Source organism: Ornithorhynchus anatinus, chromosome 1, assembly GCF_004115215.2.
Source record: "Ornithorhynchus anatinus isolate Pmale09 chromosome 1, mOrnAna1.pri.v4, whole genome shotgun sequence".
Taxonomy (NCBI): Eukaryota; Metazoa; Chordata; class Mammalia; order Monotremata; family Ornithorhynchidae; genus Ornithorhynchus; species Ornithorhynchus anatinus.
This window is the reverse complement of record NC_041728.1, coordinates 183,065,875-183,087,898: the sequence shown is the minus strand read 5'-3', so window position 1 is coordinate 183,087,898 and position 22,024 is coordinate 183,065,875. Positions and strand designations below refer to the sequence as shown.

The 22,024-nt window shown below is 53.8% G+C and overlaps 1 protein-coding gene across 1 annotated transcript in view; it reads left to right on the top strand.

The window, feature by feature from the left end:
• Positions 1-20,110: 20,110 nt before the first annotated feature.
• SLC35F5 (solute carrier family 35 member F5) overlaps positions 20,111-22,024 on the top strand; it is a 42,055-nt gene continuing 40,141 nt past the window's right edge. The window contains exon 1 of the mRNA XM_029072912.2: positions 20,111-20,167. The gene's annotated coding sequence lies outside the window, so the exon portion shown is untranslated. The remainder of the gene's footprint in view (positions 20,168-22,024) is intronic.

Below are 22,024 nucleotides of genomic sequence, written 5' to 3'. Positions count from 1 at the left end.
GGGGAGAGACAGGGTGATCGGGCGGTCCCGCGCGAGGCTCCCGGTCTTCGTCCCCGTTTCACAGATGAGGTCACCGGGGCACCGAGAAGTGAAGCGACCTGCCCAAAGTCACCCAGCTGACAAGGGGCAGAGGCGGGATGTCGTCATCGATCCATCTATACTACTTATTGAGCGGTTCCCGTGCGCCGAGGACTGTACTAAGCTCTTGGGAGAGTCCATTAGAAGCGGCGTCACCTAGAGGCTAGAGCCCGGGCCTGGGAATCGGAGACCTGGGTGCAAATCCCAGCGCCACCTGCCGGGTGACCTTGGGCGAGTCACTTCTCTGAGCCTCAGTGACCTCATCTGGAAAATGGGGATGAAGAGCGGGAGCCCCCCGGGGGACGGGGACTGCGTCCAGCCTGTTCAGCTTCTAAGCAGCGCGGCTCAGTGGAAAGAGGCCGGGCTTGGGAGTCAGAGGTCACGGGTTCGAATCCCGGCTCTGCCCCCTGGCAGCTGGGTGACCGTGGGCGAGTCGCTTCGCTTCTCTGGGCCTCAGTGGCCTCATCTGGAAAATGGGGATGAAGACCGGGAGCCCCACGGGGGGCCAACCCGATGACCCCGTATCTCCCCCAGCGCTTAGAACGGTGCTCGGCACATAGTAAGCGCTTAACGGATACCAACATTATTATTATTATTATTATTATTATTATTACCTACCTAGAGTTGGTCGACGCACCCCCCGACCACGCCGAGATTACAGTCTAGAAGGAATCATCGTCGTCAAGGGTATTTATGGAGCGCTTACGGTGTGCAGAGCACTGTACTAAACGCTTGGGAGAGACCAGAGTTGGTAGGTATGGTCATTCATTCATTCAATCGTGTTTATAAGAATCATAATGATGACGATGGCATTTGTTACGCGCTTATTATGTGCAAAGCGCTGTTCTAAGCACTGGAGGGGAGAGAAGCCGCGTGGCTCAGTGGGAAGAGCACGGGTTTAGGAGTCAGAGGTCTTGGGTTCTAATCCCGGCTCCTCCCCCTGTCAGCTGTATGACCCTGGGCAAGTCACTTCACTTCTCCCGTCAAAGGGCAGGGACCGTCTCTATCTGTTGCCGACTTGTTCATTCCAAGCGCTCAGTCCAGTGCTCTGCACATAGGAAGCGCTCAATAAATACTATTGAATGAATGAATGAATTCTCTTGAGAAGCAGCGTGGCTCAGTGGAAAGAGCCCGGGCTTGGGAGTCAGAGGTCATGAGTTCAAATCCCGGCTCTGCCACTTGTCAGCTGGGTGACTGTGGGCGAGTCCCTTCACTTCTCGGTGCCTCAGTTCCCTCATCCGTAAAATGGGGATTAAGACCGGGAGCCTCACGTGGGACAACCCGATGACCCCGTATCTCCCCCAGCGCTTAGAACGGTGCTCGGCACATAGGAAGCGCTTAACAAATACCAACATTATTATTATTATTATTATTCTCTGTGCCTCAGTTACCTCATCTGTAAAAGGGGGATTAAAACTGTGAGCCTCACGTGGGACAACCCGATGACCCTGGCTCTCCCCCAGCGCTTAGAACGGTGCTCTGCACATAGGAAGCGCTTAACAAATACCAACGTTATTACTTCACTTCTCGGTACCTCAGTGACCTCATCTGGAAAATGGGGATGAAGACTGTGAGCCCCATGTGGGACAACCTGATCACTTTGTATCCCCCCCCCCCCGCCCCGCGCTTAGAACAGTGCTCTGCACATAGGAAGCGCTTAACAGAAACCAACTTTTTTTATGCAAGGTCATCAGGTTGTCGCACGTGGGGCTCACAGTCTTCATCCCCATTTTACAGATGAGAGAACTGAGGGCCAGAGAAGTGACGTGACTCGCCCAAAGTCACACAGCTGACAAGCGGCGGAGCCGGGATTGGAACCCATGACCTCTGACTCCCAAGCCCGGGCTCTTGCCCCTGAGCCACGCTGCTTACTATGTGCAGAGCACTGGACTGAATGCTTGGAAAGCACCATGTGGCCATGTGCCATGCCCACAACGAACTTATTGCTTAGAGAGAGAGACAGGCATTAATAATAATAATAATAATGATGTTGGTATCTGTGAAGCGCTTACTATGTGCCCAGCACCGTTCTAAGCGCTGGGGTAGATACAGGGGAATCAGGTTGTCCCACGTGAGGCTCACAGTTAATCCCCATTTTACAGATGGGGTAACTGAGGCCCAGAGAAGTTAAGTGACTTGCCCACAGTCACCCAGCTGACAGGTGGCAGAGCCGGGATTTGAACTCAGGCATTAATAGGACACTGTACTGGGCGCTTGGGAGAGTACGAGATCGGAAGCTCATTATGGGCAGAGGACGTGTCTGCCAATTTGGCCGTAACCTCCTCTCCCCCAGTGCCTAGTGGAGTGCTCTGCTCATGGTAAGCGCTCAATAAATACCACCGATCGATCGGCTGATCGATCGATCGGATACAAGAGAGTCGGCAGACCCGTCCTCTGCCCACCAGGAGCTTACAGTCGAGACGGGGAGACAGACATGAATAAAGCATTCATTTTTTCATTCAATCGTATTTACTGAGCGCTTACTCCGTGCAGAGCACCGTACGAGCAGAGCGTCGTACTCAGCGTTCCAGAGAGTACAGTACCAAAGAGTTGAGTCAATCGATCGATCGACCCTATTTCACTCAATTGTATTTATTGGGCGCTTTCTCTCTGCAGAGCACTGTACTAAGCGCTTCTCAATATTTACTGAGAAGCAGCTTGGCTTAATGGAAAGAGCGGGGGCTTGGGAGTCAGAGGTCGTGGGTTCGAATCCCGGCTCCGCCACCCGTCAGCTGGGTGACCTGGGACAAGTCACTTCACTTCTCTGGGCCTCAGTGACCTCATCTGGAAAATGGGGATGAAGACCGGGAGCCCCGCGTGGGACAACCTGATGACCTCGTATTCCCCCCTCAGCGCTTAGAACAGTGCTTGGCACATAGTAAGCGCTTAACAAATACCATCATTATTATTATTCTACTAAGCATTTGGGAAAATACAGAATAACCATAGGACAGATACATCCCTTGCCCACAGTTGTAAGCCCATCAGCGGGCGGGGACGGTCTCTATCTGTTGCCGAATTGTCCATTCCAAGCGCTCAGTACAGTGCTCTGCACATAGTGAGCGCTCAATAAATACTATTGAGTGAATGGACAGGGAGGCGGACACTAATTGAAATAAAGAAATGGGGGATGTGGACCTAAGCGGTGCGGGGCCGAGGGAGGGGGGATGAGGAAAGGGAGCGAGTCGGGGCGACGCCGAAGGGAGCGGGAGAAAAGGAGAGGAGGGCGCAGTCAGGGAAGGCTTCCTGGAGGAGGTGGGACCTCAGTAAGGCTTTGAGGGTGGAGAGAGAGGAATTGTCTGGTGGATTTGAGGCGGGAGGGCGTCCAGGCCAGAGGCGGGCCGGGGGGCCGGGGGTCGGAGGCGAGACCGAGGAGGCGGCGGGGCAGGGAGGAGGCCGGCACGGGAGGAGCGGAGCGTGCGGCCCAGGGTGGAGGAGGAGGAGGAGAGCGGCCGGGGGAGGAGGCGACGACTCGATGGACGCCTTTAAGGAAGACGCCTTTGGAGAAGCAGCCTTTGGAGAAGCAGCGTGGCTCAGTGGAAAGAGCCCGGGCTCTGGAGTCAGGGCTCATGAGTTCGAATCCCAGCTCTGCCACTCGTCGGCTGGGTGACCGTGGGCGAGTCGCTTCACTTCTCTGGGCCTCAGTTCCCTCATCCGTCAAATGGGGATGAAGACCGGGAGCCCCACGTGGGACGACCCGATCCCCCTATGTCTCCCCCGGCGCTTAGAACGGTGCTCGGCACGTAGTGAGCGCTTGACAGATACCAACATTATTAAAGCCGACGGTGACGGGTTTCTGTTTAATATGGAGGTGGATGGACAACCCCTGGAGGTTTTTGAGGAGCGGGGAGACGTGGCCTCAGTATTTCTGGTAGAAAAATGGTGCGGGCAGCAGAGTGAAGCGTGGACCGGAGCGGGGAGAGACGGGAGGCCGGGAGGTCGGCCGGGAGGTCGATCCGGTAATGGAGGCGGGAGAGGGGAAGGTGGCGTTCTCCTAAAGCTCCTCTCTCTCTCATTCAACTCACTATTCAATCCATCACTAAATCCTGTCGGTCCCCCCTTGGCAACATGGCTAAAGTCCACTCTTCCTCTCCATCCGAACGGCTACTACGTTAATTCGATCGGTCATCCTCTCCCGCCTGGATGACTGGATCAGCTTCCTGGCCGACCTCCAGGCCTCCTCGCTCTCCCCGATCCAGTCCACCCTTCACTCTGCTGCCCACATCATTTGTCTACAGAAACGCTCGGGACACGTCGCCCCGCTCCTCAAGATACTCCAGTGGTTGCCCAGCCACTTCCGCAGCAAACTAAATCTCACTATTTGGCTTCCAAGCCCCCCACGCCCCGGCGCCGTCCTCCCTCCCGTCCCTTCCGTCCTCCTCCGGCCCGGGCCGCACGCTCGGCTCCTCCGCCGCCGCTCGCCTCGTCCCCGGGCCTGCGGCTCGCCCGGCCCGCCGGAGACCCCGGGCCCACGTCCCGCCTCTGTCCCGGACGCCCTCCCTCCTCACATCCCACAGACGATGACTCTCCCCCCTCTTCCAGGCCTTCCTGCAGGCCCCCCTCCTCCCGGAGGCCTTCCCCGACCGCGCCCTCCTCTCCTCTCCTCCCGCTCCCTTCCGCGTCGCCCCGACTCGCCCCCTTTCTTCGTCCCCCGTCCCGGCCCCTCTGTTTTTGCGTACGCACCCGTCACCTTATTTATTTCTCTTCGTGTCCGTCTCCCCCTCGCTAGACTGTCAGTTCGTTGAGGACAGGGAATGCATCTGTTTATTGTAGTGTCGTCCCCTCCCAAGCGCTCAGCACAGCGCTCCGCACACGGTAGGTGCTCAATAAATACGATTGAATGAATGAATGAACGTGGTAGCACTTTGGATGGAGGGGAGAAGGTGGATTTTCACATCGGTGAGAAGCAGCGCAGGTCAGTGGAAAGAGCCCGGGCTGGGGAATCAGAAGTCATGGGTTCAAATCTCGACTCAGCCGCTCGTCAGCCGTGTGACTTTGGGTAAGTCATTTCGCTTCTCTGTGCCTCAGTTCCCTCCTCTGTAAAATGGGGGCGAAGACTGTGAGCCCCACGTGGGACCACCTGATCACCTCGTATCCTCTCCAGCGCCTAGAGCAGCGCTTTGCACATAGTAAGCGCTTAACAAATGCCATCATCGTTATCATTTTTACTGTGATTTCTCTGGGCTTCGGTGACCTCATCTGTAAAATGGGGATTGAGAGTGTGGACGGGGACTGCCTCCGATCTGAATGACTTCTATCTACTCCAGCTCTTAGAACAGTGCTTGACACATAGTAAGCGTAATGGGGATGAAGACTGTGAACCCCAAGCAGGACAGGGACTCTGTCCAACCTGATTAGCTTGGCTCCACCCCAGCGTTTAGCAAAGGGCCTGGCACATGGTAAACACTTAACAAATACGACATACAAAATAGAGTGCTTTCTCCAAGGGCGTAAAGGGCACATAATAATAATAATAATGTTGGTATTTGTTAAGCGCTTACTATGTGCAGAGCACTGTTCTAGGCGCCGGGGGAGATTCAGGGTCATCGGGTTGTCCCACGGGAGGCTCCCAGTAAATCCCCATTTTACAGATGAGGTCACTGAGGCCCAGAGAAGCGAAGTGACTCGCCCACAGTCACACAGCTGACAAGCGGCAGATCCGGGATTCGAACCCATGGCCTCTGACTCTAAGTGCGAGGGCAATGCAGGGCGGGGGGGAGGAGGGCTTAGTCGGGGAAGGCCTCTTGGGGGAGGTGGGATTTTTTTGGAGGCGTTTGAAGGTGGGGTGAGCGGCGGGAGTGGAGACCCAGGAGAGGGGGTGGAGGGAGGGCGAAGGGAGGGAGGAGAGAGAAAGAGAGAGAAAAAGAGAGTGTGAGAGGAAAGAGAGAAAAGAGGGAGAGAAAAGAGAGAGTGTGTGAGAGAAAAAGAGAAAAGAGAGGGTGATAAAAGGGAGTGTGTGAGAGAAAAGAGAGAAAAAAGAGAGGGAGAGGAAAGAGAATGTATGAGAGAAAGAGAGAGAGAAGAGAGGGCGATAAAAGAGTGTGTGAGAGAAAAGAGGAGGAGAAAAGAGAGGATGATGAAAGAGAGTGGCTGAGAGGAAAGAGAAAAGGGGGAGAGAAAAGAGTGTGTGAGAGAAAAAGAGAGGGAAAAGAGAGGGTGATAAAAGAGTGTGTGAGAGGAAAGAGAGAAAAAAGAGGATGGTAAAAGAGAGTGTGCCAGAGGAAAGAGAGAAAAAAGAGAGGGAGAGGAAAGAGAGTGGATGAGAGAAAGAGAGAGAGAAAAGAGGCTGATAAAAGAGTGTGGGAGAGGAAAGAGAAGAGGGAGGAAAAAAGAGTGTGTGAGAGAAAAAGAGAGAGAAAAGAGAGGGTGATAAAAAAGTGTGTGAGAGGAAAGAGAGAAAAGAGAGGATGATAAAAGAGTGTGTGAGACAGAGGAAAGAGTGTGTCTGTGAGAGACAAGAGTGAGAGAGAGAGAGAGTATATGAGAGAGAAAGAGAGAAAAGAGAGGGAGAGAAAAGAATGTGTGAGAGAAAGTGAGCGAAGAGAGAGAAAAGAGAGTGTGTGAGAGAGAGGAGAGGAAAGAGGGAGAGAAAAGTGTGTTTGAGAGAGACAAGAGAGGGAGAGAAAAGAGAGAGTGTGAGAGAGAATGAGAGAAGAGAGAGAAAAGAGAGTATGAGAGACAGAAGAGAGGAAGAGAAAAGAGAGAGAATGTGTGAGAGAGAGGGGAAAGAGAGAAAGAAAAGAGGGATAGAAAAGTGTGTCTGAGAGAGACAAGAGAGGGAGAGAAAAGACAGAGAAGTTGTGAGAGAGGGAGAAAAGAGAGGAAAAGACAGCGAGTGTGTGAGAGAGGAAAGAGAAAAGAGGGAGAGAAAAGAGAGTGTCTGAGTGAGACAAGAGAGGGAGAGAAAAGACGGAGAACCTGTGAGAGAGGGAGAAAAGAGAGTGTGAGAGAGACAGAAGAGAGAAAAGAGGGAGAGAAAAGAGTGTGTCTGAGAGAGACAAGAGAGGGAGAGAAGAGAGAGAGTGTGTAAGAAGGAGAGAGAGAAAGGGGAGGGAGAGAAAAGACAGTGTGTGTGAGAGAGGAAAGAGAGAAAAGAGGGAGGGAAAACAGTGCGTCTGAGAGAGACAAGAGAGGGAGAGAAGAGACGGAATGTGTAAGAGAGTGAGAGAGAGAACAGAGGGAAAAGGGAGTGTGAGAAAAGAAAGTGTGCGAGGCAGAGAGGAAAGAGAGAAAAAGGTGACAGAAAAGAAAGAGTATGTATGAGAGAGAAAAAAGAGAGAGTGTGAGAGAGAGAGAAAAGAGAGGGAAAGGAGAGTGTGTGTGAAAGAAAAGAGAGGATGGGAAAAGAGGGAGTGTGAGAGAGAGAAGAGAGAGAGAAAAGAGAGGGAAAGGAGAGTGTGTGTGAGAGCAAAGAGGATGGGAAAGGAGAGAGTGTGCGAGAGAGAAAAAAGAGGATGGGAAAGGAGAGAGTGTGTGAGAGAGAAAAAAGAGGATGGGAAAAGAGAGAGTGTGAGAGAGAAGGGAGAGAGAAAAGGGAGGGAAAGGAGAGTGTGTGTGAGAGAAAAGAGAGGATGGGAAAAGAGAGTGTGCGAGAGAGACAAAAGAGAGGGAAAAGAGAGTGTGTGAGAGAGAAAAGAGAGGATGGGAAAAGAGGGAGTGTGCCAGAGAGTGAAAAGAGAGTGAAAGGAGAGTGTGTGTGAGAGAAAAGAGAGGATGGGAAAAGAGGGAGTGTGTGAGAGAGAAAAGAGAGAGAGAAAAGAGAGGGAAAGGAGAGTGTGTGAGAGAGAAAAGAGAGGATGGGAAAGGAGGGAGAGGGTAAGAGAGAGAAAAGAAGAGAGAAAGAGAAAGTGTAAGAAAGTGTGGGAGAGAGAAAGGAGAGAGAAGAGAAGTAGGGAGGGGGCGGCGGGCCAGAAACGGGCCTCTTCTTGCTGGAGTCCGTCCAGCCGTGTGCCCGGCTCAATCGATGCTGCGATGCAGAGCCGCTCCAAAGGGGGCCGCAGGGCGAATGTCAATCAGTCGATCAATCAATGGCATTTATTGAGTACCTACTGTGTGCCGAGCACCGGGCTGACCCCTTGGGAGAGGACACTGTAACAGAGTCGGTAGAAACGTCCCATGCCCCCCACGAGCGTACGGTCCAGGGGAGGAGACACACATGAAAATTAATCGATCCATCTAGGGTATTTATGGAACGCTTACCGTGTGCAGAGCACTGGACTGAGCGCTGGGGAGGGCGCGGCACGACAGAGTTGGTAGGAAGGTTCCCCCGCCCGCGGTGATTTAATAAAAATTAGTAATGATAATAACGATGGCATTTGTTGAAGTGCTGACTATGGGGCGGGCCCCGTTCTAAGCCCTGAGGGATAATAACAATATTTTCACAAACAAATTGGTTTGGACGCAGCGCAATTATTATTATTATGGGATTTATGAAGCGCTTACTACGCACCAGGCACTGTATTACGCGGCGTGGCTCAGTGGCAAGAGCCCGGGCTTGGGAGTCAGAGGTCACGGGTTCGAATCCCGGCTCTGCCACTTGGCAGCCGGGTGACTGGGGGCGAGTCACTTCCCTTCTCTGGGCCTCAGTTCCCTCATCTGTGAAATGGGGATGAAGACTGGGAGCCTCACGTGGTCCCTGCCCTGTTCACTAAGGGGATGAGACTAATAAGGATGGTATTTGTTAATCGCTTACTAGGTGCCAGGCACTGCTCTAAGCGCTGGACTGTACTAAGCACTCCCCTCTCTCCCAGGTCTGTGTCTTTCCACTTGGCCACAGGTACTCAGTAAACGCCACGGATCCAAGTCTAATTTCCCCGGTTAGAGGGGATCCAGATTCTTCTGTTGCCGAATTGTCCATTCCAGGCGCTTAGTCCAGTGCTCTGCACACAGTAAGCGCTCAATAAAGCGAAGCAGCGTGGCTCAGTGGAAAGAGTCCGGGCTTGGGAGTCAGAGGTCATGGGTTCTAATCCCCGCTCTGCCGCTTGTCAGCTGGGTGACCTTGGGCGAGTCACTTCCCTTCCTCTGGGCCTCAGTGACCTCATCTGGAAAATGGGGATGAAGACCGGGAGCCCCACGGGGGCCGACCCGATTCCCCTGTGTCTCCCCCAGCGCTTGGAACGGTGCTCGGCACATAGTAAGCGCTTAACAGATACCAACATTATTATTATTATTATTAATAATACTAAGCGCTGAGGTAGATACAAGCAAATTGAGTTGGCTACAGTCCCTGTCCCACGTGGGGTGCACAGTCTGTACCCCCATTTTCCAGATGAGGGAACTGAGGCCCAGAGAATAATAATAATGATAATGATGGTATTTGTTAAGTGCTGACTATGTGTCAGGCCCCGTTCTAAGCCCTGAGGGAGATACAAGACGATAATAATAATAATAATATTATTACAAACAAAACGGGTTGAACACAGTACAATTATTATTATAATCGTGGTATTTATGAAGCGCTTACTATGCGCCAAGCACTGTACTAAACGCTGAGGTGGATACAAGCAAATCGAGTTGGACACCGTCCCCGTCCCCCGTGGGGCGCACGGTCTCCATCCCCATTTTACAGATGAGGGAACTGAGGCCCAGAGAAGTGAAATGACTCGGCCAAGGTCACCCAGCGGATACGTGGCGGAGCGGGGATTAGATTGGAGCGCTTACTTGGTGCAGAGCAGTGTATTAAGCGGTTGGGAGAGGACAATCTAGCAGAGTGGGTAGACACGTTCCCTGCCCACAGTGGTTTCACAATAATTAGCAACAATAATGATAATAATTTTAATGTTGGTATTTGTTTAGCGCTTACTATGTGCGGAGCACTGTTCTAAGCGCTGGGGGAGATACAGGGTCATGAGGGTGTCCCTCGCGAGGCTCCCAGGCTTCATCCCCATTTTCCAGATGAGGGGACTGAGGCCCAGAGAAGTGAAGTGACTCGCCCACAGTCACCCAGCCGACAAGGGGCGGGGCCGGGATTCGAACCCGTGACCTCTGACTCCCAAGCCCGGGCTCTTTCCCCTGAGCCGCGCTGCTTCCCTAATAATGATTTCGGAGAAGCAGCCTGGCCGAACGGATAGAGCGCCGGCCTGAGAGTCAGGAGGTCTAAACCCGGCTCTGCCGCTCGTCTGCCGGGTGACCCTGGGCAAGTCCCTTAGCGGCACGAGCCCGGGCTTGGGAGTCAGAGGACGTGGGTTCGAATCCCTGCCCTGCCACCTGTCTGCTGTGTGCCCTTGGGTAAGTCCCGTCACTTCTCTGGGCCTCAGTTCCCTCCTCTGGAAAATGGGGATGAAGACCGTGAGCCCCACGTGGGGCGACCCGATGACCCTGTCTCTCCCCCGGCGCTTAGAACGGTGCTCGGCACATAGCGAGCGCTTCACAGATACCATCTTTACCGTTATTATTCTCCGTGCCTCAGATCTCTCATCTGTAAAACGGGGATTAAGATTGTGAGCCTTACAGGGGAGGTAATCTTGCGCGGTGGATAGAGCAGGGACCTGGGAGTCGGAAGGTCATGGGTTCGAAGCCCGGCTCTGCCACTTGTCTGCCGGGTGACCTTGGGCAAGTCCCTCACTTCTCCGGGCCTCAGTTCCTTCATCTGTGAAATGGGGAGTGAGACTGTGAGCCCCTCGTGGGCCAGGGACTGTGCCCAATCCTATTTGTTTGTAATGATAATAAAATGATGGTGTTTGTTAAGCGCTTACTATGTGCCGAGCACTGTTCTAAGCTCTAGGGTAGATACAGGGTGATGGGGTTGTCCCCCGTGGGGCTCACGGTCTTCACCCCCATTTTACAGACAAGGGAACTGAGGCCCAGGGAAGCGAAGCGGCTTGATCGAGGTCGCACAGCAGACAAACGGCAGAGGCGGGATTCGAACCCACGTCCCTCTGACTCCCAAGCCCGGGCTCTTCCCACGGAACCACGCTGCTTGTATCCACCCCAGCACTTAGTACAGTGTCTGGCATATGATAATAATAATAGTAATAATAATGGTGGTACGTGTTAAGCGCTTACTATGTGCCGGTCACTGTTCCGAGCGCCGGGGTGGATACAAGGTCATCATCAGGTTGTCTCACTTGGGATCACAGTCTTCACCCCCATTTTACAGATGAGGTCGCTGAGGCCCGGAGAAGTGAAGCGATTTGCCCACAGTCGCACCGCCGCTGAGTGGCCGAAGCGGGATTAGAACCCGCCGCCTCCGACTCCCACACCCGGGCTCCGGCCACTGAGCCCCGCTGCTCCTCGCCAATATAGTACGCGCTGATCAAATACCATTATCGTTATTATTACCGTCACTATCATTATTACTGTTGTCCGATCTTCTCCAAGAGGCCTTCCCTGCCGAAGCCCTCTTTTCCCTGACTCGCTTTCCCTTTCGCGTCCTCTATGTCCTTTGACCTTCGGATATTTGATAGTCGCCTCACCCTCCAGCCACACCTTTATAGTATACAATTAAAAATGACTCGTTTACTCACCTTCGCCCCTGCCTCCCTCTCTAGATGGCAAGCTCGTTATGGGCCGGGGAACGTGGCGGCCAATTCTGTGGTATCGTCCTCTTCAAGCGCTCAGTACAGTGCTCTGCACATAGTAAGCACTCAGTAAATACTCAGTAAATACGCTGGGAAGCAGCGCGGCTCAGTGGAAAGAGCCCGGGCTTGGGAGTCAGAGGTCATGCGTTCGAATCCCGGCTCTGCCAGCTGTGTGACTTTGGGCAAGTCACTTCATTCATTCATTCAGTAGTATTTATTGAGCGCTTCCTACGATGATGCTGGTATCTGTTAAGCGCGGAGCACCGTTCTAAGCGCTGGGGGAGACACAGGGGAATCGGGTCGTCCCCCGTGGGGCTCCCGGTCTTCATCCCCATTTTACAGATGAGGTCACTGAGGCCCAGAGAAGTTAAGTGACTCGCCCACAGTCACCCAGCTGACGAGTGGCAGAGCTGGGATTTGAACTCATGACCTCTGACTCCAAAGCCCATGCTCTTTCCACTGAGCCACGCCGCTTCTCCGCTTCCTATGTGCAGAGCACTGGACTAAGCGCTTGGAATGGACAAATCGGTAACGGAGAGAGACGGTCCCTGCCCTCTGACGGGCTTACGGTCTAATCGGAAAAAAAAATGGTGGTATTTGTTAAGCGCTTACTATGTGGAAAGCACTGGGGGGATACAAGGTGATCAGGTTGTCCCACGTGGGGCTCACAGTATAAATGCCCATTTTGCAGATGAGGGAACTGAGGCCCAGAGAAGTGAAGTCCTTGCCCAAAGTCACACAGCTGACAAGTGGCAGAGCAGGGATTCACTTCTTTGGGCCTCAGTTCCCTCATCTGTCAAATGGGGATGGAGACTGTGAGCCCCACAACCTAGTCACCATATCTTATCCAGCGCTTAGAACAGTGCTTTGCACATAGTAAGCGCTTAACGAATAACAAATACCGTCATTAGTATTAAATACTATCGATCGATGCGGGACACAGACTATGTCCAATATGACCGTCTTCTATCTACCTCAGCGCTTAATACAGTGCCTGGCAAGAATAAATACCATTTAAAAAATTAAATTAGACACTTTCCATGCATCAAACACCGTTCTAAGTTCCGGGGTGGAAACAGATTTCTTTTTTAAATGGTATTTGTTTAGAGCTTACTAGGGGCCGGGCTCTGTACTAAGTGCTGGGGTAGATACGGGATAGTTAATATTCATCTGTAAATATCTGTAATTTATCTATTTGTCTATTCATTTATTTATCTTAATGTCTGTCTCCCTCTCTGGACTGTGAGCTCGCTGTGGGCAGGGATGGTTGTCTCTTTGTTAATAATAATGTTGGTATTTGTTAAGCGCTCACTATGTGCAGAGCTCCGTTCTAAGCGCTGGGGTAGACACAGGGGAATCAGGTCGTCCCACGTGAGGCTCCCAGTCTTCAGCCCCATTTTACAGATGAGGGAGCTGAGGCCCAGAGAAGGGAAGTGACTCGCCCACAGTCACACAGCTGACGAGTGGCGGAGGCAGGATTCGAACCCATGACCTCTGACTCCCATGCCCGTGCTCTTTCCACTGAGCCACGCTGCTTCTCTTTTTGTTATATTGTTATATTGTTGTTATATTGGACTCTCCTAAGCGCTTAATACAGGGCTCTGCACACAGTAAGCGCTCAATAAATGTGACGGAATTGAATTAATTCGACTGGACACAGTCCACGTGCCACATGGGCTTAGAGCACGGCTCAGTGGAAACAGCCCGAGCTTGGGAGTCAGAGGTCGTGGGTTCTAATGCCGGCTCCGTCACTCATCAGCTGTGTGACTTTGGGTGAGTCACTTCACTTCTCTGAGAAGCAGCGTGGCTCAGTGGAAAGAGCATGGGCTTTGGAGTCAGGGGTCGTGGGTTCGAATCCCAGCTCTGCCCCTCGTCAGCTGTGGGACTGTAGGCGAGTCACTTGACTTCTCTGGGCCTCAGTTCCCTCATCTGGAAAATGGGGATGAAGACTGGGAGCCTCACGTGGGGCAACCCGATGACGCTGTATCTTAGAACAGAGCTTAGAACGGTGCTCGGCACATAGTAAGCGCTTAACAAATACCATCGTCATCATCATTATTATTATTATACCTGTTTTCCCTCCTACTTAGACTGAGAGTTAGTGGGGGAAGTTCTCTCTGTATCAATCAGAAAGGCCTCACCATGCGGTGGCCCCGTCCTCCCCGCCCCGGCCTCTCTCCTCCTCCTCCTCCTCCTCCTCCACCACCCTGGGCCGCACGCTCCGCTCCTCTCGCGCCGACCTCCTCCCCGCCCCTCCAGCTCCTCCGTCTCCCCGCCGACCCCCGGCCCCCGTCCCGCCTCTGGCCTGGACGCCCTCCCTCCTCACATCAGAAGCGGCGTGGCTCAGCGGAAGGAGCCCGGGCTTGGGAGTCAGGGGTCGTGGGTTCGAATCCCAGCTCTGCCCCTTGTCAGCTGTGGGACTGTAGGCGAGTCACTTCACTTCTCTGGGCCTCAGTTCCCTCATCTGTCAAGTGGGGATGAAGACTGGGAGCCTCACGTGGGACAACCTGATCCCCCCGGGTCTCCCCCAGCGCTTAGAACAGTGCTCGGCACAGAGTAAGCGCTTAACAAATACCAACATTATTATTATCCCACAGACAATTCCTCTTTCCCTATCTCCCGGAGGCCTTCCCTGCCGAAGCCCCCTCCTTTCCTCTCCTCCCACTCCCTTCTGCGTCGCCTTCACACTCGGGCTCGCTTCCCTTTAAGCGCTCAATACTCACCCCGCCCGCAGCCCTAGAGCACTCACTCCACACCCATAATTCATTTTTATCCATAATCCATTTAGTTATATAATTAGAAATATAATAAATAGTATTATCCATAGTCAAATACCAATTGATATTTCATAATAATCATTATTAATAATAGTGCTTAGAGAAGCAGCGTGGCTCAGTGGAAAGAGCATGGGCTTGGGAGTCAGAGGTCATGGGTTCGAATGCCAGCTCCGCCACTTGTCAGCTGGGTGACTGTGGGCGAGTCACTTCATTTCTCGGGGCCTCAGTTCCCTCATCTGTAAAATGGGATTAACTGTGAGCCTCACGTGGGACAACCCGATGACCCGGGATCTCCCCCAGCGCTTAGAACAGTGCTCTGCACAGACTGAGCGCTTAACAAATACCAACGTTGTCATTATAAATATGCAATAAGCAGATTTCCTCCAAGAGGCCTTTCATTCATTCATTCAATAGTATTTATCGAGCGCTTCCTACGTGCAGAGCACTGGACTAAGCGCTTGGAATGGACAATTCGGCAACAGATAGGGACGGTCCCTGCGCTTTGACGGGCTCACGGTCTAATCGGGGGAGACGGACGGACAAAAACAATAGCGATAAATAGAATAAATAAATAAAATGAATAAAATAAATAAATAGAGGCCTTCCCCCACCGAGCCCCCCTTTTCCTCCGCTCCTCCTCCCCTCCCCATCGCCCCGACTCTACCCCCTTCCCTGCCCCACACCACTTGTGCATATTTGTATATATCATTTATTACTCTATTTGTACATTCATTCCTTCGTTCAGTAGTATTTATTGAGCGTCTACTCTGTGCAGGGCACTGTACTAAGCGCTCGGAATGGACAATTTGGCAACCGATAGAGACCGTCCCCGCCCGACGACGGGCTCACGGTCTGGAAATGGGGGGGAGACGGACAACAAAACCTAACAGAACGAAACAAAAACCGGAACACGTCAACAAGAGAAATAGAATCAAGGACATATGCACCTCGTTAACAAAATAAATGGGGTGATAAATAATAACGAATATTTATTTTCTTAATGATAAGTCTGGCTCACTGGAAAGAGCACGGGCTTTGGAGTCAGAGGTCATGGGTTCAAACCCCGGCTCTGCCACTTGCCAGCTGTGTGACTTTGGGCAAGTCACTTAACTTCTCGGTGCCTCAGTTCCCTCATCTGTAAAATGGGGATTAAGACTGTGAGCCCCACGTGGGACGACCCGATTCCCCTGTGTCTACCCCAGCGCTTAGAACAGTGCTCGGCACATAGTAAGCGCTTAACAAATACCAACATTATTATTATTATTATTATTATCTACGATCCTATTTGTCTATTTCGACGGTATCGATGCCCGTCTATTTGTTTCGTCCCCTCCCCATTCCCCCGCCTCCCTCCCTCTGCTCTACCCCCTTCCCCTCCCCACACCGCTTGCCTCTATTCGTATATATTATTTATTACTCTATTTATTTCATTAATGATGTGTATCTGTGATTCTATTCCTCTATGCGGATGGTATTGATGCCTGACTACTTGTTTTGTTTTGTTGTCTGTCTCCCCCCCTTCTAGGCCTGAGGCCCATCGTTGGGCAGGGATGGTCCCTATCTGTGGCCCAACTCTCCATTCCGAGCGCTTAGTCCAGTGCCCTGCACACAGTAAGCGCTCAATAAATACGACTGAATGAATATATACTGTAGAACAATAATAAAATACAAATAATAGAATATAGAATTAATAAATACAATAGTTAATAGGATCATCTATTATTTCGGCCGAGGCTGGAAGCTCCTTGTGGGCAGGGAACATTTCTACCATTTCTGATGCTTTGTACCCTTCCAAGCGCTCAGTACAGTGCTCTGCACAGTAAGCGTTCAGTGAATACCGCGGATCCTCTGGTTAATTTCCACTATGCAACATTGCGCCTCCAGGAACAGAGGAGCGCAAAGAGGCCGGGCTTGGGAGTCAGAGGTCGTGGGTTCGAATCCCAGCTCTGCCACCTGTCAGCTGGGTGACCGTGGGCAAGTCACTTCACCTCTCTGTGCCTCAGTGACCTCATCTGTCAAATGGGGATGAAGACTGGGAGCCTCAGGCGGGACGACCTGATCACCCTGTGTCTCCCCCAGCGCTTAGAACAGTGCTCGGCACATAGTGAGCGCTTAACAGATACCGACATTATTATTATTATTATTATTATGAGGAAACCGAGACTCAGAGGAGTTCAGTGACTTGCCCAGGTTCAAAGAACGGACAAGTAGTAATATTAATAATAATAATGATGGCATTTGTTAAGCACTTATTATGTGCCAAGCACTGTTCTAAGCGCAGAGGAAATACTAGTTAAGCAGGTCGGGCACAGGCCCTGTCCCACGTGGGGCTCCGGTTTTTAATCCCCCTCTTTCCGATGAGGTCACTGAGGCCCAGAGAAGCGAAGTGATTTGCCCAAGGTCACACAGCTGATGAGCGGCGAGGCTGGAATTCGAACTCAGGTCCTTCTGAGAAGCAGCGCGGCTCAGTGGAAAGAGCCCGGGCTCGGGAGTCAGAGGCCGTGGGTTCTAATTCCGCCTCCGTCGCTTGTCACTTCACTTCTCTGGGCGAGAAGTGGCGAGTCACTTGGCTTCTCTGGGCCTCACTTCCCTCATCTGTCAAATGGGGATGATGCCTGTGAGCCCCAGGTGGGACAACCTGATCACCTTGTATACCCCCCCAGCGCTTAGAACAGTGCTTGGTACATAGTAAGCGCTTAAGAAATGCCATTATTATTATTGTCAGCTGTGTGACTGTGGGCAAGTCACTTAGAGAAGCAGCGCGGCTCAGTGGAAAGAGCCCGGGCTTGGGAGTCCGAGGTCATGAGTTCGACTCCCAGCTCTGCCACTTGTCAGCCGGGTGACTGTGGGCGAGTCACTTCACTTCTCTGGGCCTCAGTTACCTCCTCTGTAAAATGGGGATGAAGACTGGGAGCCCCACGTGGGCCATCCTGATTCCCCTGTGGATCCCCCAGCGCTTAGAACAGTGCCTGGCACCTAGTAAGCGCTTAACGGATACCAACATTATTATTCACTTCTCTGCGCCTCAGTTCCCTCACCTGGAAAATGGGGATGAAGACTGTGAGCCTCACGTGGGACAACCTCATGACCCTGTGTCTACCCCAGCGCTTAGAACAGTGCTCTGCACATAGTAAGCGCTTAACAGATACCATCATCATTATTATTCTGGCTCCCAGGTCCCTGCTCTGTTCACTAAGGGGATGAGACTAATAAGGATGGTATTTGTTAAGCGCTTACTAGGTGCCAGGCACTGCTCTAAGCGCTGGACTGTACTAAGCACTCCCCTCTCTCCCAGGTCTGTGTCTTTCCACTTGGCCACAGGTACTCAGTAAACGCCACGGATCCAAGTCTAATTTCCCCGGTTAGAGGGGATCCAGATTCTTCTGTTGCCGAATTGTCCATTCCAGGCGCTTAGTCCAGTGCTCTGCACACAGTAAGCGCTCAATAAATACCATTGCACGAATTCTCTGCCGCTTACGCTGATTGCAATACTTAAGTGCTTACGATGTGTCAGGTACTGTGCTAAACGCTGGAGTAGATGCAAGTTAATCAGGTTGGACACGGTCCCCGTCCCACGAGGGGCTCACGGTCAAAGTGGGAGGGGGGAACAGCCTGCTGTGTGACCCTGGGCAAGTCACTTTAATTCTCTGGGCCTCAGTTACCTCATCTGTAAAATGGGGATTGAGACTCCGAGCCCTTAACGAAGACCATAATGATGATTACTAATGAGGATTGAATCCCCTATTTACAGATGACGACACTGAGGCCAAGAGAGAGGGAGCGACTGGCCCATGGTCAGAGTGTTGCATTTTTTCAGCCACTGCTCTTAATGTGCTTATGGAACTTGGGCACTTAATAAGTGTCAAGCCCTGTACTGAGTCCTGGGGTAATAATAATCATGATAATAATAACGATGGTATTTGTGAAGCGCTTACTATGTGCCGAGCACTGTTCTAAGCGCCGGGGGAGATACAGGGTCATCGGGTGGTCCCACGTGAGGCTCACAGTCTTCATCCCCATTTTACAGATGAGGGAACTGAGGCCCAGAGAAGTGAAGCGACTCGCCCACAGTCACCCCAGCTGACAAGGGGCGGAGCTGGGATTCGAACCCATGACCTCCGACTCCCAAGCCCGGGCTCTTGCCGCTGAGCCACGCTGGGGTGTTGGCTAGAGCCCGGGCCTGGGAGTCAGGTGGTCATGGGTTCTAATCCTACCTTCACCACTTGTCTGCTGTGTGGCCTCAGGCATGCCATTATTCATTCATTCATTCATTTAATCATATTTATAGAGCGCTTACTGTATGCGGAGCACTGTGCTAAGTGCATTCATTCATTCATTTAAAATTATTTATAAAGCGCTTAATGTGTGCGGAGCACTGTTCTGAGCACATTCATTCAATTGCATCGCTTACTGTGTGCAGAACACCGTACTAAGTGCATTCATTTAATCACATTTAGAATGTTTATTGTGTGCAGAGCACTGTACTAAGCGCAGTCATTCATTTAATCACATTTATAGAGGGTTTAATGTGTGCAGAGCACTGTTCTAAGCGCATTCATTCATTTAATCTTATTTATAGAGCTCTTACTGTGTGCAGAGCACTGTTCTAAGCGCATTCATTCATTTAATCGCATTTCTTGAGTGCTTCCAGTCTGTGGAGCTCCGTACTAAGCGCGTGGAAAGCGCAATGCAGCCCTAAAGAGAGACAATCCCTGCCCGCAACGGGCTTACAGTCTAGAGAAGCAGCGTGGCTCAGCGCAAAGAGCCCGGGCCTCCGGAGTCAGAGGTCATGAGTTCGCATCCCAGCTCTGCCCCTTGTCAGCTGGGTGACTGTGGGCCAGTGACTTCACTGGGCCTCAGCGACCTCATCTGGAAAATGGGGATGAAGACCGTGAGCCTCCCGTGGGACGACCCGATGACCCTGTGTCTCCCCCAGCGCTTAGAACGGTGCTCGGCACATAGTGAGCACTTAATCAATACCAACATTATGATTATTATTCCCTGGGCCTCAGTGACCTCATCTGGAAAATGGGGATTAACTGGGAGCCTCACGGGGGACAACCTGACGACCCTGTCTCTCCCCCAGCGCTTAGAACGGTGCTCGGCACATAGTGAGCGCTTAACCAATGCCAACATTATTATTATTATTATTATTATTTAGCGCTCACTCCAGTGCCCGGCGCATAGTAAGCGCTTAACAAACACCAACGTTATTATTATTGTTATTCTAATTAAATGAATGGGATTCTAGCTCTCTGGGCCTCAGTGGCCTCATCTGGAAAATGGGGATTACGGGGCCGGGAGCGACCCGACGTGGCCGGCGTTTAGCACAGGGCCGGGCACGTAGTGAGCGCTGGGGAAAGGCCCCAATTCTCAGGGCAGGGTCGTTCTAAGGGCAGACGGGCAGGTCTGCCCACATCCGGGCATTTGGAGCAGGACGCGCCGCCCGACGTCATGACGTCACGGGCGCCCCCGCCCCGCCCATCCAGGCCCCGCCCACCCGTGACGTCACCTCGCACACGCCCCCCCCCGGCCCCGCCCCCGATCGTGACGTCTACCGCGGACTCGCCCCCTTCGTCGCCAGGCCCCGCCCCCCGCCGTGACGTCGGCCCAGGACACGCCCCCTTGGGCGGCAGGCCCCGCCCCCACAGCGACGTCCGGTTGGGACGCGTCCCTTCCCGGGCCTGACCCCGCCCCCTCGGGTGACGTCGACGCGGCCCCGCCCCCTGCCCGGCTCTTGGCCACGCCCCCCGCCGGGGCGCGTCGCACTGAGTCTGCGCGGAGCGGGGCGCTGTGAGTGACGGACGGGCCGGGACGGGACGGGACGGGACGGGACGGGACGGGGGGGGGTGGGCGGGGGGTCCTGGCTTCCAGCTCCCCCCCCCCCGCCCCCTCCCCCCCATCCTGCCCCCTCCCCCCAGTCCGAACTGCCCCCTGCCCCACTTCCCCCTCCCCTCCCCCCCCATCTGACCCTTCCCCCCCCAACTGCCCCCTCCCCTCGCCCCTTATCCTCCCCCTCCCCTCCCCCTCCCCTGCCCCCTCCCCTCCTCCTCCCCTGCCCCCTCCCCCCCATCCTGCCCCCTGCCCCCCCCCCCCAGCCCGAACTGCCCCCTGCCCCACTTCCCCCTCCCCTCCCCCCATCTGACCCTTCCCCCCCCCCCAACTGCCCCCTGCCCCCGCCCCCCCCGTGACCCCTCCCCAGCTCGGCCTGACCCCCCCCCAACCTCCCTGCGCCCTGATCGCCCCCCTCCATCTGCCCCCCCTGAGCCCGGATCGCCCCCCACCCCCAGCCCTGCCCGGCCCCCGCCTCCCTCCGCCCGCCCCCCGGCCTCTCCCCCCGGCCTCTCCCTTTGTCCCCCTTGGGCGTCCATCACGGTCTCCCCCCGGCCTCCCCCGTGTCCCCCCTTGGGCGTCCATCACGGTCTCCCCCCGGCCTCCCCCGTGTCCCCCCTTGGGCGTCCATCACGGTCTCCCCCCGGCCTCCCCCGTGTCCCCCCTTGGGCGTCCATCACGGTCTCCCCCCGGCCTCCCCCTTGTCCCCCTTGGGCGTCCATCACGGTCTCCCCCCGGCCTCCCCTTGACCCCCGACCCCGGTCTCCCCAGGCCTCCCTCTGCCCTCCATCCCAGGGTCTCATTCATTCATTCATTCAGTAGTATTTATTGAGCGCTTACTGTGTGCGGAGCACTGGACTAAGCGCTTGGAACGGACAATCGGGCAACAGATAGAGACCAGCCCTGCCCAAGGACCGGCACCCGGTCTCATCGGGGGAGACGGACAAAACCGAGACAACTTAATCGTGATAAATATTCCTTCATCCATTCAATAGTACTTATTGAGCGCTTACTCTGTGCAGAGCACTGGACTGAGCGCTTGGAATGGACAGATCGGCAACAGATGGAGACGGTCGCTGCCCTTCGACGGGCTTACGGTCTCATCCGGGGAGACGGACAAAAACAAGACAACTTAATCGTGATAAATATTCATTCATTCATTCATTCAATAGTATTTATTGAGCGCTTACTCTGTGCAGAGCACTGGACTGAGCGCTTGGAATGGACAGATCTCAGGGGAAAGAGCCCGGGCTTTGGAGTCAGAGGTCATGGGTTCGAATCCCGGCTCGGCCCCTCGTCGGCTGGGTGACCTTGGGCGAGTCGCTTCACTTCTCGGGGCCTCAGTCCCCTCATCCGTCAAATGGGGATGAAGACCGGGAGCCCCACGGGGGACGACCCGATACCCCCGGGTCTCCCCCAGCGCTTAGAACGGTGCTCGGCACGTAGTGAGCGCTTGACAGATGCCAACATTATTATTATTATTACAAATCGGTAACGGAGACGGTCCCCGCCCTCCGACGGGCTGACGGTCTCATCGGGGGAGACGGACGGACGAGAACGACGGCGATAGATGGGGTCGAGGGGAAGGACGTCTCGTTAAAACGATAGCAAATAAATAGAATCAAGTGACCCCTTGACCCCCCCCCCCCCCCGGGACCTCCGCCGCGGCCCCCCAACCCCGACCCGACCTCTTCGGACCTCCCCCCAGGCCCCCCCCCGGGTCTCCAGCCCAGTCCCCCCCGGCTCTCCCCCTGGTCTCCCTGGGATCGAGAAGCAGCGCGGCTCGGTGGCAAGAGCCCGGGCTGGGGAGTCAGAGGT